The sequence below is a fragment of the Schistocerca serialis genome, unplaced genomic scaffold, assembly GCF_023864345.2.
Source record: "Schistocerca serialis cubense isolate TAMUIC-IGC-003099 unplaced genomic scaffold, iqSchSeri2.2 HiC_scaffold_1261, whole genome shotgun sequence".
Taxonomy (NCBI): Eukaryota; Metazoa; Arthropoda; class Insecta; order Orthoptera; family Acrididae; genus Schistocerca; species Schistocerca serialis.
Window position 1 is genome coordinate 995,421 of NW_026047471.1, and position 15,142 is coordinate 1,010,562.

Consider the following 15,142-nt stretch of genomic DNA (forward strand, 5'->3'; position numbering starts at 1 on the left):
GAATCGACCTCGGACGTAAGCAGAAAATTATTAATGAATCATACAACCATGGCTCATAATAATCAATGACAGAATCCTTAAACATTTTTTCCTCTGAAGAAGTGGACAGCGAAATGATCCTCCACTGTTTCATCTACATCGATACTCTGCTAATAGCATTTAAGTGCTTGGCAGAGGGTTCATGAACCACCTTCGCAATTCTCTATTGTTCCACCAGTTCATGAAACCACCTAAACAATTCTCTATTGTTCAGCCATGAACAGCGCGCGGAATAAAATGAACACCTATATCTTTCCGTGAGAGCTTTGATTTCTCTTATATTATTACGGTGATCGTTTCTTCGTACGTACATAGGCGTCAAAAAATATTTTTGCGTTCGGAGGAGAAAGTTGGTGATCGATATTCCGTCAGAAGATTCCTCCACAACGAAATACGCATTTGTTTTAATGATGTCCACCTTGAATCCAGTATCATGTCAGTGACACTGTCTCCCCTATTCTCGATAATACAAAACGTGTTGCTCTTCTTTGAACTTTCACGATGTTCCGCGTTAATCCTAACTAGAAAGGATGCCACACTGCGCAGCAGTACTCCAAAAACAGGACGGACAAGCGTTGAGTTGGCAATCTCTTTAGTATATTTGTTGCATTTTCCAAGTGTTCAGCCAATAGAACCTAGTCTTTGGCTCGCTATCCCCATAGCATTTTCTATACGTTCTTTCGAATTATTTGCAATTGTAATTCCTAGTTATTTAGTTTAGTATACGGCCTTTGGATTTGACGTGATTCATCGTGTAAACGAAGTTTAAGGGATTCCTTTAAGCACTCAAGCGGATGACCTCACACTTTTCATGATTTAGGGTCAAATGTCAATTTTCGCACCCTATACACAACTTTTCTGAAACGTTTTGCAGATTGTTTTGACCTTTCGATGACTTTATTAGACAATGAAGGACAGCATCATCTACAAACAGCATAAGACGGCTGTTCAGATTGTCTCCTAAATCGTTTCTATAGATAAGGAACAGCGGAGGGTCTATATACTACTTTGAGGAACGTCAGAAATCACCTCCGTTTTACTCGATAACTTGCCGTCAGTTACTGCGAACTGTGACCTCTGACAGTAAATCACGTATCTAGTCACATAAATGACAATATTCCATAAGAACGCAATTTCACTACAAGCTGCTTGTGAGGTAAAGTGTCAAAAGCCTTCCTGAAATGTAGAAATACAGAATCAATTTGAAATACCTTGTCAATAGCATTCAACATTTCATGTGAGTAAATACCTAGTTGTATTTCACAAAACGATGTTTTCTAAATCCGTGTTGACTGTATGTCAATACACCGCTCTTTTCGAGGTAATTCATAATCTTTGAAGACAATATACACACACCAAAAACACGTTTTGCATCATCCCGGTTCCCAGAACTCCGGAAGATCGACGTTGACTGTGTATACTGTATCATAGACACAGTCCCTTCGACTGTTCAAAGATGTCACTACATCGGCCCAAAGATGTAAATAACCATGCATGAGCAGCGCCTATTAGACGGAGTAGGTCCGACATCCGATCAGTTCCAGTCATTCCACCAGGAAGGAGGTACATGGCTCGTGTTATCTGTAGTTCAACCACGCCTAGACGGTCAAACCGCGGTTCGATCGCGTCCGCATTGTTACCAGGAAGGACTATTGGCGAGGGAAGTGTCCAGGCGTCTCGCAGTGAACCAAAGCGATGTTGTTCGGACACGAAGGAGATACAGAGAGAGAGAGAGAGGATCTGTCGATGACATGCCTCGCTCACGCCGCCCGAGGGCTACTACTGCCGTGGATGACCGCTACCTGCGGATTATGGCTCGGAGAAACCCTGAAAGCAACGCCACCATGTTGAATAATGCTTTATGTGCAGCCACAGGACGTCGTGTTACTACTCAAACTGTGCGGAATAGGCTGCACGATGCGCAACTTCACTCCCTACGTCCATGGCGAGCTCTATCCTTGCAACAACGTCACCATGCAGCACGGTACAGATGGGCCTAACAACATGCGGAATGGACCGCTCAGGTTTGGCATCACGTTCTCTTCACCAATGAGTGTCGCATATGACTTCAACCAGACAATCGTCGGAGACGTGTTTGGAGGTAACCCGGTCAGGCTGAACGCCTTAGACACACTGTCCAGCGAGTGCAGCAAGGTGGAAGTTTCCTGCTGTTTTGAGGGTGCGGTTATGTGGGGCCGACGTACGCCGCTGGTGGTCATGGAACGCGCCGTAACGGCTGTACGATACGTGAATGCCATCCTCCAACCAATAGTGCAACCATATGGGCAGCATATTTGCGAGGCATTCGTCTTCATGGACAACAATTCCCTATCCTTGAGGATAACGACATCGCTTGCTAGTGTGGCCAGCATGTTATCCAGACATGAACCCTATCGGTCATGCCTCGGATAGATTGAAAAGGACTGCTTATGGACGACGTGACCCACCAACCACCGAATGGCCGTTGAGGAGTGATGCAATCTGGACCAACAGTGGGCCGGCCGCAGTGGCCGAGCAGTTCTAGGGGCTTCAGTCTGGAGCCGCGGGACCGCTACGGTCGCAGGTTCGAATCCTGCCCCGAGTATGGATGTGTGTGACGTCCTTAGCTTAGTTAGGTTTACGTAGTTCTAAGTTCTAGGGGAGTGATGACAGAGGTTTAGTGCTCAGAGTCATTTGAACCATTTTTCTTTTCTTTGTCTTTTTTTGTTTTTGGACCAACAGTGCCTTGATGAACTTGTTGATAGTATGCCACGACGAATACAGGCATGCAGCAACGCGGGACGACGTGCTATTGGGTATTAAAGGTACCGGTGTTTACAGAAATGTGGAGCACCACCTCTGAAGTCTCGCTGTATGGTGGTACAACTTACAATGTGTCGTTTTCATGAGCAATAAACAGGGCGGAAATGTAGTTTATTTTGATCTCTATTCCAATTTTTTGTACAGGTTCCAGAACTCTCGGAACCACGTTGATGGAAAACTTTTTTTGATACGTATATGTTCGAAAATCGTGCTGCATATCGGCATTAATGATATGGAATGATATGGAATTAGTCCTACTGCCTTTGTTGAATATTTGGTTTACCTGTGCAACTTTCCTGTCTTTGGGTACGTATCTTCTGTCGAGCTATTGCATCAGCATACTCTCAAAGGAGCCTAACTGGTATACAGTCTGAACCAGAAGACTTGCTTTATTAAGTGATTTAAGTTGCTTCACTACTCCAAGGTTATCTGCTAAGATACTCATGTTGGCAGCTGTTCTTGATTCGAATTTTGGAATGTTTACCATAGCATATGAATTATTTTATTTTTCTAATGTTTCGATAGGCCGCACCATCACCTTCAGATGGCTTACTCTTTTTATCACAGTAACGTAAGGAAAAAGGTATTGGTTTTAGGAAGCTATGTGTTGTTGAAATCTGTTATATTTAATTTTCTTTCGGATTTCCGATGTGAAAGTCTGGTGCAACACAGCTGTTAAGGATCAGCTGATTGACCGCTGTATTAACCACTATTTAGAATGACGTGAAACTACATATGAACATAAAATTGGAATGTGGCGTGCGAAATGTTAACTCGAGTCCTGACACAAGCAGTATCATAATCGATTTCGACTTCTTAACAATTCATCCTCAGGTAATCAAGTTAAAATTAAATAAAAAGGACGGTACTCAAATGCTAGTTACTAACTTCACACAGTTACGTAGTAAACTTTGGTCTACAGACCCACCAATCAGAGTGCAGATATATTCGCATTGTGAACGTCTCCCCTTGCCTGTTCATTTGTGCTTTGATGAATTATTATTTGATATATTTCAGTACAGGTAGTTGTATATAGAAATCATGGTTTTTTTAGTTATTAGGTTGGTGCAGAAATCAGTGGCGTTTTTGTTTGGAAAGTTAGTATTGCCGTTGCTATGGCTCTATTTATCGACTGCGATTTTTTATTTGTGTTATTATTTGAGTTCACATGTTGTTATATTATCATTTGGAGATAAATCGTATCATAGTGACCCCCACGTTCAGGAAGACCTTAAGGGTTTGATGAAGATCGTTTAAAAGCATTAATTCACAACGATCCACGTCAGTGTACTCGATAAGTGGCAAATACGACGAACTGTGATCAATCCACCATCGTGCAACATTTGTATGCAACGAGGAAAGTTCAAAAACCGGGTGTATGGGCACCGGATTCTCTAAGTCAAAATCGCAAAAATTTGCGAGTGGACACATGTGCGTCTGTGCTTGCTCGTCGTCAATTGGCTCATAAACAACACCGACCATTACTATCCTGTATCGTTATTGGTGACGAGAAATGACATCTTTGTGCTAACATAAGGAAAAGAAGGGAATGACTGAGCCCAAACAAAGCAGCAACTCCCGTACAAAGATCTACACGCATCCACGAAACATAATATTATTTAATCATGCAGTCGGGAGAGCGATGTGCTGACCACTTGGCCCTCCTCATCCGCATCCAGTGACGCCCGTGGGGTGGGGATGACATGGTGGCCGATCAGTACCGGTGAGCCTTCATGGCCTATTCGAGTGGAGTTTAGCTTTCTTTTAATTTAAGAGGTGCGGCAATAAAGTATTGAGACGGATTCTTTTTTTTTTTTTTTTTCAAGATGTGTCAACCCTGCAGGCTTGCGTAGGGACAATATTTTTGACCTTGGTCTATAAGCTGCTTCTAGTCCAAGTGGCACATCCATGCAACTGCTCAGTCGTGAGTTGTGCTGTATTAAGTTAACACGCGTTTGTGTCTCTCGTCACGGAAATGGAACCGCATAAATTGCGCAACGGTATGCCAATTTTTTTTTCGTTAAATTGGGTGAAAACGCGACAACAACTTACGGTAAGCTTCAGAAGGCTTTTGGAGAGGAGTTTATGTCAAGAACTCAAGTTTTTCGTTGGCGTAGAATGTTTAGTGAAGGCAGAACGAATGTTGAAGACCGCAGTGGACGATCATCAACCTCACGAACGGATGTCAACTGGGCCAGGGTGCGTGAACTCCTTCGATCTGATCGAAGATTAGCCGTGAAACGATTGCAGAAGAACTGAACATCAATCGAGAAATAATAATAACTGAAGATCTTGGTATGAGAAATATTTGTGCAAAAATGATCCCCAAGAAACTCACACCACAACAGCGAGAAACACGGAAAAATGTGGCAGCCGATCTGTTGAAGCAAACGGAAATTAATCCAGAATTGTTGAGCCGTGTTATCACTGGTGACTGGTGATGAAAGTTGTTTTTTTTTTTTTTTTTTCAGTACGATCCAGAGACAAAACGACAAAGTTCGCAGTGATGCTCAAAGAGATCACTCAGACCAAAAAAAGCTCGCATGTCAAAGTGAAAAGTGAAATGCTTGCTTGTGTGCTTCTTTGACTCCAAGGGAATTGTTCATAAAGAGTGGCTGCCTCCTGGACAAACAGTTAAGCAATATTATTACAAAGAAATTTTAGAAAGACTTCGTAAAAAGTGTTCTTCGTGTCCGTGCCAACATTGCTGATAATTGGATTCTGAATCCCATACTGCTCTGTCAGTACAGCAATTTTTAACCTCAAAACGAGTTTCAGTACTATCACAGCCACCTTATTCAGCAGATATCCGTCGGTGCGACTTTTTTCAATTTCCAATAATCAAACCGGCGGTCAAGGGACACCATTTTCAATCAACACAAGATGTCCAAAAAGCTGTGACGAACGTCTTGGAGGATATTACAGAAGATGAGTTCCAGAAACGTTACCATCAATGGCAGAAGCGCTGGAAAAAGTGTCTGCAATCAGAAGGGAACTACTTTGAAGGAGACAACACTAAAATTGACTAAAACGGTAAGCAACATTTTTTTTCGGTCATTCTCATTACTTTACTGTCGCACCACGTATATAAATACATGGTGTACATTCTTTCGGACATATACAAATAAAAATTATGTAAATACAAATACGTTTCTCCTCAGAATGCGAAACGAGAGAGAGAAACGATCATCATAACAAAACAAGGGAAAGCAGAGCTCGCACAGAAAGATAAAGGCGTTCGTTTTTTCCATGCTCTGTTCAAGAATGGAATAACAGAGAATTATTGTGAACGTGGTTCCACATAGATGTAGATTTATAAGCGACTATGTATCCACCACATTCACTGCTGGAATCTCAAAGTAGCTAGCCAAGGGGGAACATGAGCGGGGACCGTGGATAGTTGGTGGGGGACATGTGTGGGGGCCGTGGATAGTTGGCAGGGGGACATGAGCGGGGACTGTGGATAGTTGGCGCTAGATGGGAATATTGTCCGTCCGAGGGCCGTGCTGAGATGGTCTGAGGAGTTGTGACAAACACCATGTCCGGTTGGCGCAGTGGTTAAAGCAACTAGGAGGAGTTCCTGCGTTCGAATCCCGACCGGCACACATTTTCACTCATCGCTGACTCCGCATACAGTTCCGTTGCAGCTGACATCACGAATTCATTGCTTTCCCTTTCTCCACTCTCTCCCTCCCCCCCCCCCCCCCCCCCAATCCCCACACCACCTTAAATTTATATAACGTTATGCAGCCGGTGAAACAGTGACGACGTATCACGAACTTCTTACCAGAATTCTAACCATCACTATTGACATTTATTGGTAATAACTGAGACGTCTTGCAGTCTCAATGCAAGAACAAACCAAGAAGAATGTTGTGAAGTGATGCTACTCCACAAAAATTTCCCACTCCATTTCTGCTAGACTGGCAGAAAACACTATACAGGAGTTTGGCAAGTGTGTCTGACTAGCAGTCATTCCTCGCCAGGTGACGCTACCTTCGCCTGGACGGGTTTGTATCGACAGTAGGTCGGTGGTCATAATTTTCTGGTTTATGGGTGTATGTATTCCCACGAAGACTTGCAAGTAATAAATTTTAGAAACGGAAATTATAATCATTAAACTTGTTTTGAAATGTTTTTCTAGGAGCAGTGGATTACTTTACAGAATATATTACATTTTTCACAGATGCCAAGTGGGTTGTGTAAATCTTTCTAGTGTGATAATACAATTTATTCTTCGTTTCTTAGTACTCTGTACTTTTGTTATTATTTGGTCTTATAGTGCACAATTTGTTTTACAATCTCTATGTGTCTATATAAATGCGGCCAATAGTAGCACTGCTGGATACCGTTACTCTTCTTATAAACTGGAAGAGGGAGAGTTTCATTATACGAAGCAATAAGGAGTTTGTCTAATAGATTTGCCCTGAATATTTAAATTGAAATGTCCAACTAATAATACGATACCTGTTATTCATTCTGTTTAGAAGTTACAAACTGTAATAATTGTAAAAGGGGCGTTCAAAAAGAAACGAGCCGGAGGCATAATTACAGAAACCAGTACCTGTATGTTAAAAGTATTGACCCTGGCTGTTGTGACACTTGCCCCCCTGTGACACAAGGCGATGAGTGGCTGTCTCATAAAATTCCCAGGGCTGCGATGTTAACCAGTTCCGCACGTACAGCTGAACGTCGTCGTCCGAGGTGAATCGCTTGCCCCTCAGAGCCTTTTTAAGGGGACCGAAAATGGCGTAATCACAAGCAGCGAGGTCCGGACTGTATGGAAGGTGGCCGACAACCTCCCATTGGATTTTTGCAGGCGTGCTGCGACTGTGTTCGCCGTATGAGGCTTTATATTGTCGTGGAGCAGAATGACCCCACGGTTGAGATTGCTTGGTCGTTTTGATTTGATCGCTTGGCGAAGGGTGGTCAAGGTTTGCGAGTAACGCTGGGGATTCACTGTTGTCCCGTGCTGCAGGAAGGGAATCAGAAGGGGGCCATCTTGGTCAAAGAAGAACGATAGCATAGGGCAAAATGTGTCCGGTTAATAATATGGTGCCTTTTGTAAAAATCTTTAACCCAGTGCTGTCCAACTTGTTAGCCTCAGCGTACTCATATGCCAATTGCATGAGCTGCTTCCTGCTAATACCGCAGAACTTAGCATCAAGAACCCTGAAGTGGTTTGATAATTCTTTTTCCAGCTCATCTGAGAAAGTCTTTTAAAAAAGTCCCACCGACGGTGGTATAGTGCCCTAAAAGAAAATGCAAGCTGTAATTGGAGTATATGTATATGTACATATATATTAGACGCTTAACAAACAGAGGCTAAAAACTATGTTCTCTACTCATAGATTTTTTTTTCTCCGGCTCGGAGAATCAAGTCCCATCGACAACGGCGATCCACGCTTCTTGGTGTCAAGTAGGGATGTGTGTAATGATCGTGGTACATTATAATGATGCCATGGGAGTGGCACTGTTCGACCTTATGTTCGTGTATGACACATTGAGCCTCTAAATTTGTTTACTTTCTTGTAATATTGTCGCCCGCTTACTGACTACTTCATTTATTGTGTGTGTGTCTGTGTGTGTGTATGTGTGTGTGTGTTTGTGTGTGTTTGTGCGTGTGTGGAGTTTGTAATGTAGATCTACTATCATGGTGTAGAGGCTGGCACCACGTATCCATCAAATTACTTGAAGGTGACTTATTTGTGTTTGGGTAGCCATACCCCAGACTGAGCTGCCGTACAGCACTTTTAAAAGGATTGTAGCTTTATACCCGTCATAATATGGTTGTGATGCTTACGTCCGAGCTTTTAAAAAAGGGAAAGTTTCTTAGTCATCCTAATGGCTTTGTTTCTAATATCTTCTCTCACAGCTTTGAGCCTTTTCTTAGACTCCGCACCAAGAGCAACGGCAACCTTTCCGTTGCGTTCTCCATGTTAGATTTGTTGTCTGTCCTCATTGAGCAGCTCTTCAGTAAAGATTAGCTTCCTGTCCAATTTTCGTTTTTATTTGTAGTCATTCTGAAACAAAGCCTATCCCTTAGATTCCATAACACATGCAGGATGCTACTAATTTTCAGTTGTGCACTGAAGAGAACGTAGGCACTCTTTGGGGACCTAATATGCGCGTTCTTTCGTACAGTAACAATTATTTCAAGCAAAGTCAACAGACTGCATCACGCGTCACATTTGCAAAACATTTAGATGCAGTGTGGGAGACTGAAAGCCAGCCTTTCAAAATGCAGGCAAGAATTAGAGGCTATTGCTCGTGTATTCTGTGAATAATTTGTCCTACAGAGTACCAGAAGTACATCAAGAAAGCTGAAAAGTGATTCTTACCTGTTTCACTTCGTAAATATGAGACTTCTTCACAAAACTTCCACAAGCTGTTTCTAATATCACTCTAAAGACAAGTGCGTCGCTAGCAAGCTGATCAGTTTAGACAACAATCGATAACACATGCTGCGCTGTCTTAGGGACTACGCACTCTGTGGTACATTTACCCCACGTTTCAACGAAAATAAATGATCTGACTGTGAACCGATCTTCTGAGTAAAATCGCTGCTTTTATGAATGCCCAAACTTTTAATAAGTTGATAATTAAATACTTATCGTTTATATCAGTAAAAATCTTTCGTATAAATCTTTTATGGAAATTAATATTCATGAGTATTAATTTCAAGCACTTAAGGAAGATGCCAAGTGGAAACCTACAAAATAAGTACATTGACACAAACTTTTTCTTTTCTTTCAGAGGAATATTTCCATTATTTATCGCAGCCTTTATTTATACGCTTATTACACCTGAGCTCCACAGTCATTTCCTGCAGCTAATTTATTTACATGGCCCTTCCTGTTCATAAAAATAAAAAAAACTAATTTTCAGACACCGCTTTTCACTTAATCAGAAGTAAATCATTTAGACCATTTCAGCTAACTCAGTATCCCAGAATATTTTCGTACATGCGAGAGTGGACTCTCAAACCAATTGTCTTTAAGACGAGAATAATGCTTCCTGTACTTCAATGAGTCCGAAATATCACTTTGTCTACGTCCAACGTTTCTTCCTGTTCCACATTATGGAATATCGTGAGTCAGAAAATCTTCTACCTATCCGATGCCAATACAATACTATCCATTCACCAGCTGTATAAACACAGAGAGTTTTCGCTATGAAAATTGCTTTCTCAGTTATAGGAAAAAACTTTTCGTTCACACTGGACGTGGAAGTACACACGGATTAATATCAGTAGGATAATGACCTGTAAATTTACCGTTAACTACTATTTACTTTTTCCCCCCCTCAGCAAAACCTCATACGAAATATTGCACTCATAATGACAGCGCAAACTATCATCGACTATATAAAATCTTGCTTAGAAGTAATTTGGACTCAATTGTTTTTCTAGTGAAATGTACTGAAATCATAATGTGAGCTAACCGCACTCCCGTCTAGACCTAACATGAAGTGCAGCGACAACACCTACTCAGTAAAAACTCCCAGCGCCCTGTCACAATAAGACAGTAGAGGAGCAAATGAACAGCATTATTTCTCCCATTTAGCAATAACTCATTGCTGTAGTTGACTAGCTTCCCATTCCTTTCTTTCGAAGAGCGATTCACTTTCTTTGGAGACTACTCTCTTATTCTGCCATGGCAATCGTTATGCAAATTTTACAGCAAATGCTCACTCATTGCGCCTCATGAAACTTCTACAGCGCCTTAACAAGTTCACTAATAATGCATAATCCATGACTATATGTATGCATATAATTACGTATTTGACCATGAAAATGTGAGGGATTCAGTCACCATACAAGCCTGAAAATGTGGAAGAGCGACGCATTCCCTAAGTGCCAGCTCCGTATTCCTTTTGGACCTCCACTGTCTCTTGAAGTGTTCGGAAAGCAAGGAACGATCTGTCGCTAAATGGCAGACACAGTGAATATCCGACAAAGCTTTGCACAGATGTGTTGGGCAGTGTTTCTTGTATGCTCGTAGATAGCGTGGCGTCGCTCTTCTCAATTCTGAGCGCACAGCAAGTGCGTGAAGATGCCTGGAAAATGGTGTCTCCCGCAAAGTACGGCTGCCTACCAACAGATTTCACCTGATTTCACGCAATCTCACGTAACATAACTGTCATGCACTTCCTTCTTCATGCTAGTTCTCGGCCGCACATTGCAGGGGTAGTGCGGACGTTCCTGCAGCGTTTTCGATGTGAAATGTTTGACCACCAACTATACAGCCCGTACTTGACCGCTGGCTATGAAGACAACATTCTGACACAGACAACAAGCCGCAGTCCAACGCAGAAAATTTTCGGAAAACAAGGGGGCTGCCTTTTATGACGAGAGTATTGGAAAATTGGTACAACGCTACGACGAATATCAATTTCGGAGCGGTGGCTATGTAGAGAAGTAGCTGGAAAGTGTAACTAACCGTAGAAAACCAAACAGTTTTGATTTTCAGTGGGCTTTCCATTTTGCGACCGGTTGTTCCTTGCTTTACGAATAGCCCTCGTAGATGTTAGCTTTAACAACACATAGCTCTTCCAGCTAGATCAGAATGTAGAGTCCCGTCGACGGCAAAGTCATTAGCGACGAAGCAAAGGCTCTGAGAGGGAAAAAAGTACGAAAGTACAAAAACACTAAGTCAGAAGGGCCGGACAGGGGTTTGAATTGCAGTTCACCCTGTGAGTAGAGCATTTCGCTCTCATTTAAGTATATGGCCGAAAGAGTCAGCCCTCAGGAATTGTGAAACGAAACCTGTCGTCCAAATGGTTCAAATGGCTCCGAGCACTATGGGACTTAACAGCTGTGGTCATCAGTCCCCTAGAACTTAGAACTACTTAAACCTAACTAACCTAAGGACATCACACACATCCATGCCCGAGGCAGGATTCGAACCTGCGACCGTAGCAGTCGCGCGGTTCCGGACTGCGCGCCTAGAACCGCGAGACCACCACGGCCGGCCCTGTCGTCCAAGACCGTGTGCCACAAAGAGCACAGATTCGCCACGAAATTGGGAAATTCACAGACGCCTATTGTGCTGAATGCGGCCTAAGCGCTGTAGTGTGCGAGTGAGACAGACGAGAACGTACGTCATAGGGAAACCCCGTAGAAGCTGTTTGTGACCATGGTGGCGTAGCAGTGTTAACTATGGCAGACCTAAGATCGGCCATAAAGGGAAACACTCATAAAACTATTTAATTCTGTAAGAATTCAGGGAATGAAGCCACAGTAATTTTAATCAACCTTCATACAATTTCATGGTGATACACATAAAACTTGAATACTGGTCATATCTATAATAGTTTAGGATTTACTGTTGTATAAGTGATATTAACAAGTTTTGTAACAAAGACCTCAATGCTAAAATCTGAACGCTTTGGTCGATCTTAACGATCGACATTTCGTATAGAAGCGCACCAATAAAATGACAAATGTTGTAAATACCAACTCGTAACTTTATTTGTTTAAAAGATATATTAAATTTAAAGTATCAGTATTTTCAGTTAAGCATCAGATCATCATTTCCACACAAAACACATTAAACAATGACAGCATGACACCTTCCTGAATCATTAGGTTATATAATACTTGTTGTAAAGTTTAGTTCATAATAGTTCCTTTTTCTTTATTTTTTCAGGCAGCACATTGGTGCTAGGCTACTGGCCGTGACATTCAAAGTTAAGAAGGAAATTGAACTGGTTTTACTTAAAAGAATTTAATGTTTGTTAGGTAATGGATATTATTGGTACTTTATTTAAAACGTTAAAGTGGTCAAGCTGTGATTGTTTAAATGCGTCAGAATGTAAAATAATGTATAACAAGCTGTAGCCAGTCAGATGGACGGCTTCAGGAAAGGGAACTGCACGAGTCAGTTGTGCGAGGATATTCGGCGCGCGGGAAACGCGGCTGGGGACGGGCAAAGGGAGAGTTCGGCTGGAGACACCAATGGGTACAGTTCGGATTGAGACGCGAAAGCGGACAATCTGTCTTTAGGTAGCTAGGAAGTGCAATGACTTAGAAAAATTCGCGTTGTGTGGTATCGCAGAACTTAGTCTCTGAGCGGTGAGCATCCACGCGCCTGGTGTGAACTTTAAGTTTTCGTGTAAATAACGAGGTGGAGTATTGGACTTGGATTTCGCGATGAGATTGTGACTGATCGAACTGTGTCAAATGGGTATGCGCTCGAGTGTAACAGTAACTCTAAATACGACCACTTTCGCTATTAGTTTGCTTTCTGAATAAGCATTATTCTAACCAAATCACAACTGTGTGGCCTACGTAATTTACGGGTCGTTAGTTTAGCTCGCAATATTATTATTACTGTTGTTATATGTTATATTAAAGTTGTATGTTTCATACATCTTCGCAAACTTGCCATGAGCCAGACAATTTAACCAAAGGATCACAAGTGTCTAATTTAGGGCGTGTAGTGCGACACGTGCGGATCAACCCCTAGACGAGTTTGAGCCAAGACATTTCGCCGAAGGGGAACCGCATGTGAGCCAGAACATCTTTGGAATGTTAGCTCACAATCCGAATACGAATGCAAGTCCAGTGTTCCAACACAGCGACATGTTGTTCCACATTCCCAGGTCCAGAATGTTGTTGTTTAGTTCAGTATAATCTCTGAGCTTTCACTGGAGAAACACAATTATTTTTTTAAAAAATGCAACTTCAATTATCCATTTTGAAATTTAAAGATTTTGGAATACATTAAATTTATAAATAAAAATTTTGGAACACATTAAATTTATAAATAAAAATTTTGGAATATATTAAATTTAAAAATAAAACTTTTGGAATACATTAAATGTACAAATACAGAGTGTATATATAATTCATATGAGTTTTTATAATCACATACAATAATGGCGTATAGATCAAAACGCTCACATAACTCTGCATTTGGTCAACAGTGAGCTGTGTGATGATTCACATCACGTTCACAGCATTCAATAAGCTACACGTGACCCTTTGGTCGAGCCAAATGGCGAACAGCTCATGGAATTTCGCCAGTCTGGGCTGGGTGGGGATTTGGCAAACCCAGGGTCCTGCATCTGGAGGCTGGGCAGCGCCGCCAGTCCTCTGCCACTTAAAATCTGGGCGTGTCTGCTTAACAGTGGAACTTTGTATGTCGCAGGGTACGGCGATCCGTGCTTAACCGCCTTCAAAGAGAAGATGGCACAAATATGTGTAATGAAAGCCTGAGTCTCAAGGTGTGCTCAGTGGATAGGGAATAGACGATAGTTCAAGCGAAACATTCCTTACCGACAAAACCTGTAACGCATAAGCACCTCAGTTGTATTAGGCTTGCGGAAGGTGTCTGTTATTCCGTATCTGATGTATTCATTTCGTGAATGAGATGTGAAGAAAGTGTGTTTATTTGTCCCACTTGGCAAGTGTCATTATCTGTCGCTAACAGGCACAAATCTTAAACGGAAACTGCTAATCCAGAAAATGTGTAGATGAGTTCGCAGGTATTGTCACATTCAGGGAAGAAACTACGAGGCTTTATTTTGGAAGGAGACAGAAGAGAACGTTGGTGCGCAGCAAATGGGTAAAAAGTATATCTTATTTAACTGCAGTTTTTTCGTGTGACATAAAACCACTCTTAATTTCTACTGCGTGAATGCTTTACCTGACTACCAAGGTTACTAGGAAGGAGGCGCTTTACATTGAGTTACTGTAGGGGCTGCTAACGATGCAACGAGTAATGTAGCTCCACATGGACAAATATGAATCCACCAATTCATTGCCTCAAATTCCCGCTTGCTCCAATATCCAGCATGTAAGAATAGTGAATTTTATCACTGAGATCAGACTTAGAACTTCAGTTAATTTCATGTTCCTGAGTAAGTTAAAGAACTATTTATAAATGTTAAAAGAAATAGCTATGCAAGGTACGTAAGTTTATGCCTTGATATATACAGAGTTATTATAAGAGTTGAAGAACATGCAACCAATAGTTCAAAATGGAATCGGACGTGGTTGTGACCTATATCCGACGTTATTCATTGCACCTTGAGCAAGGGATATAAGAATACATGGACAAATCTGAACAGCGAATTAAAGTTCAAGAAACCAAACATAAATAACATATTTATCATGTCAGAGATGCAAAGGACATCTGAGATTAATTGGACAGAATGGATTGTCTTGAAATAAGGTGAATATCATCTACACCAAAACAGGAGTAGCGGGCTGCAGTCTAACTAAAACCTCCACTCCTTCCAAACCCACTGTGTAAAGGTAGACCACATGTGCTTTGGATTCAAAGAAACTGCATCG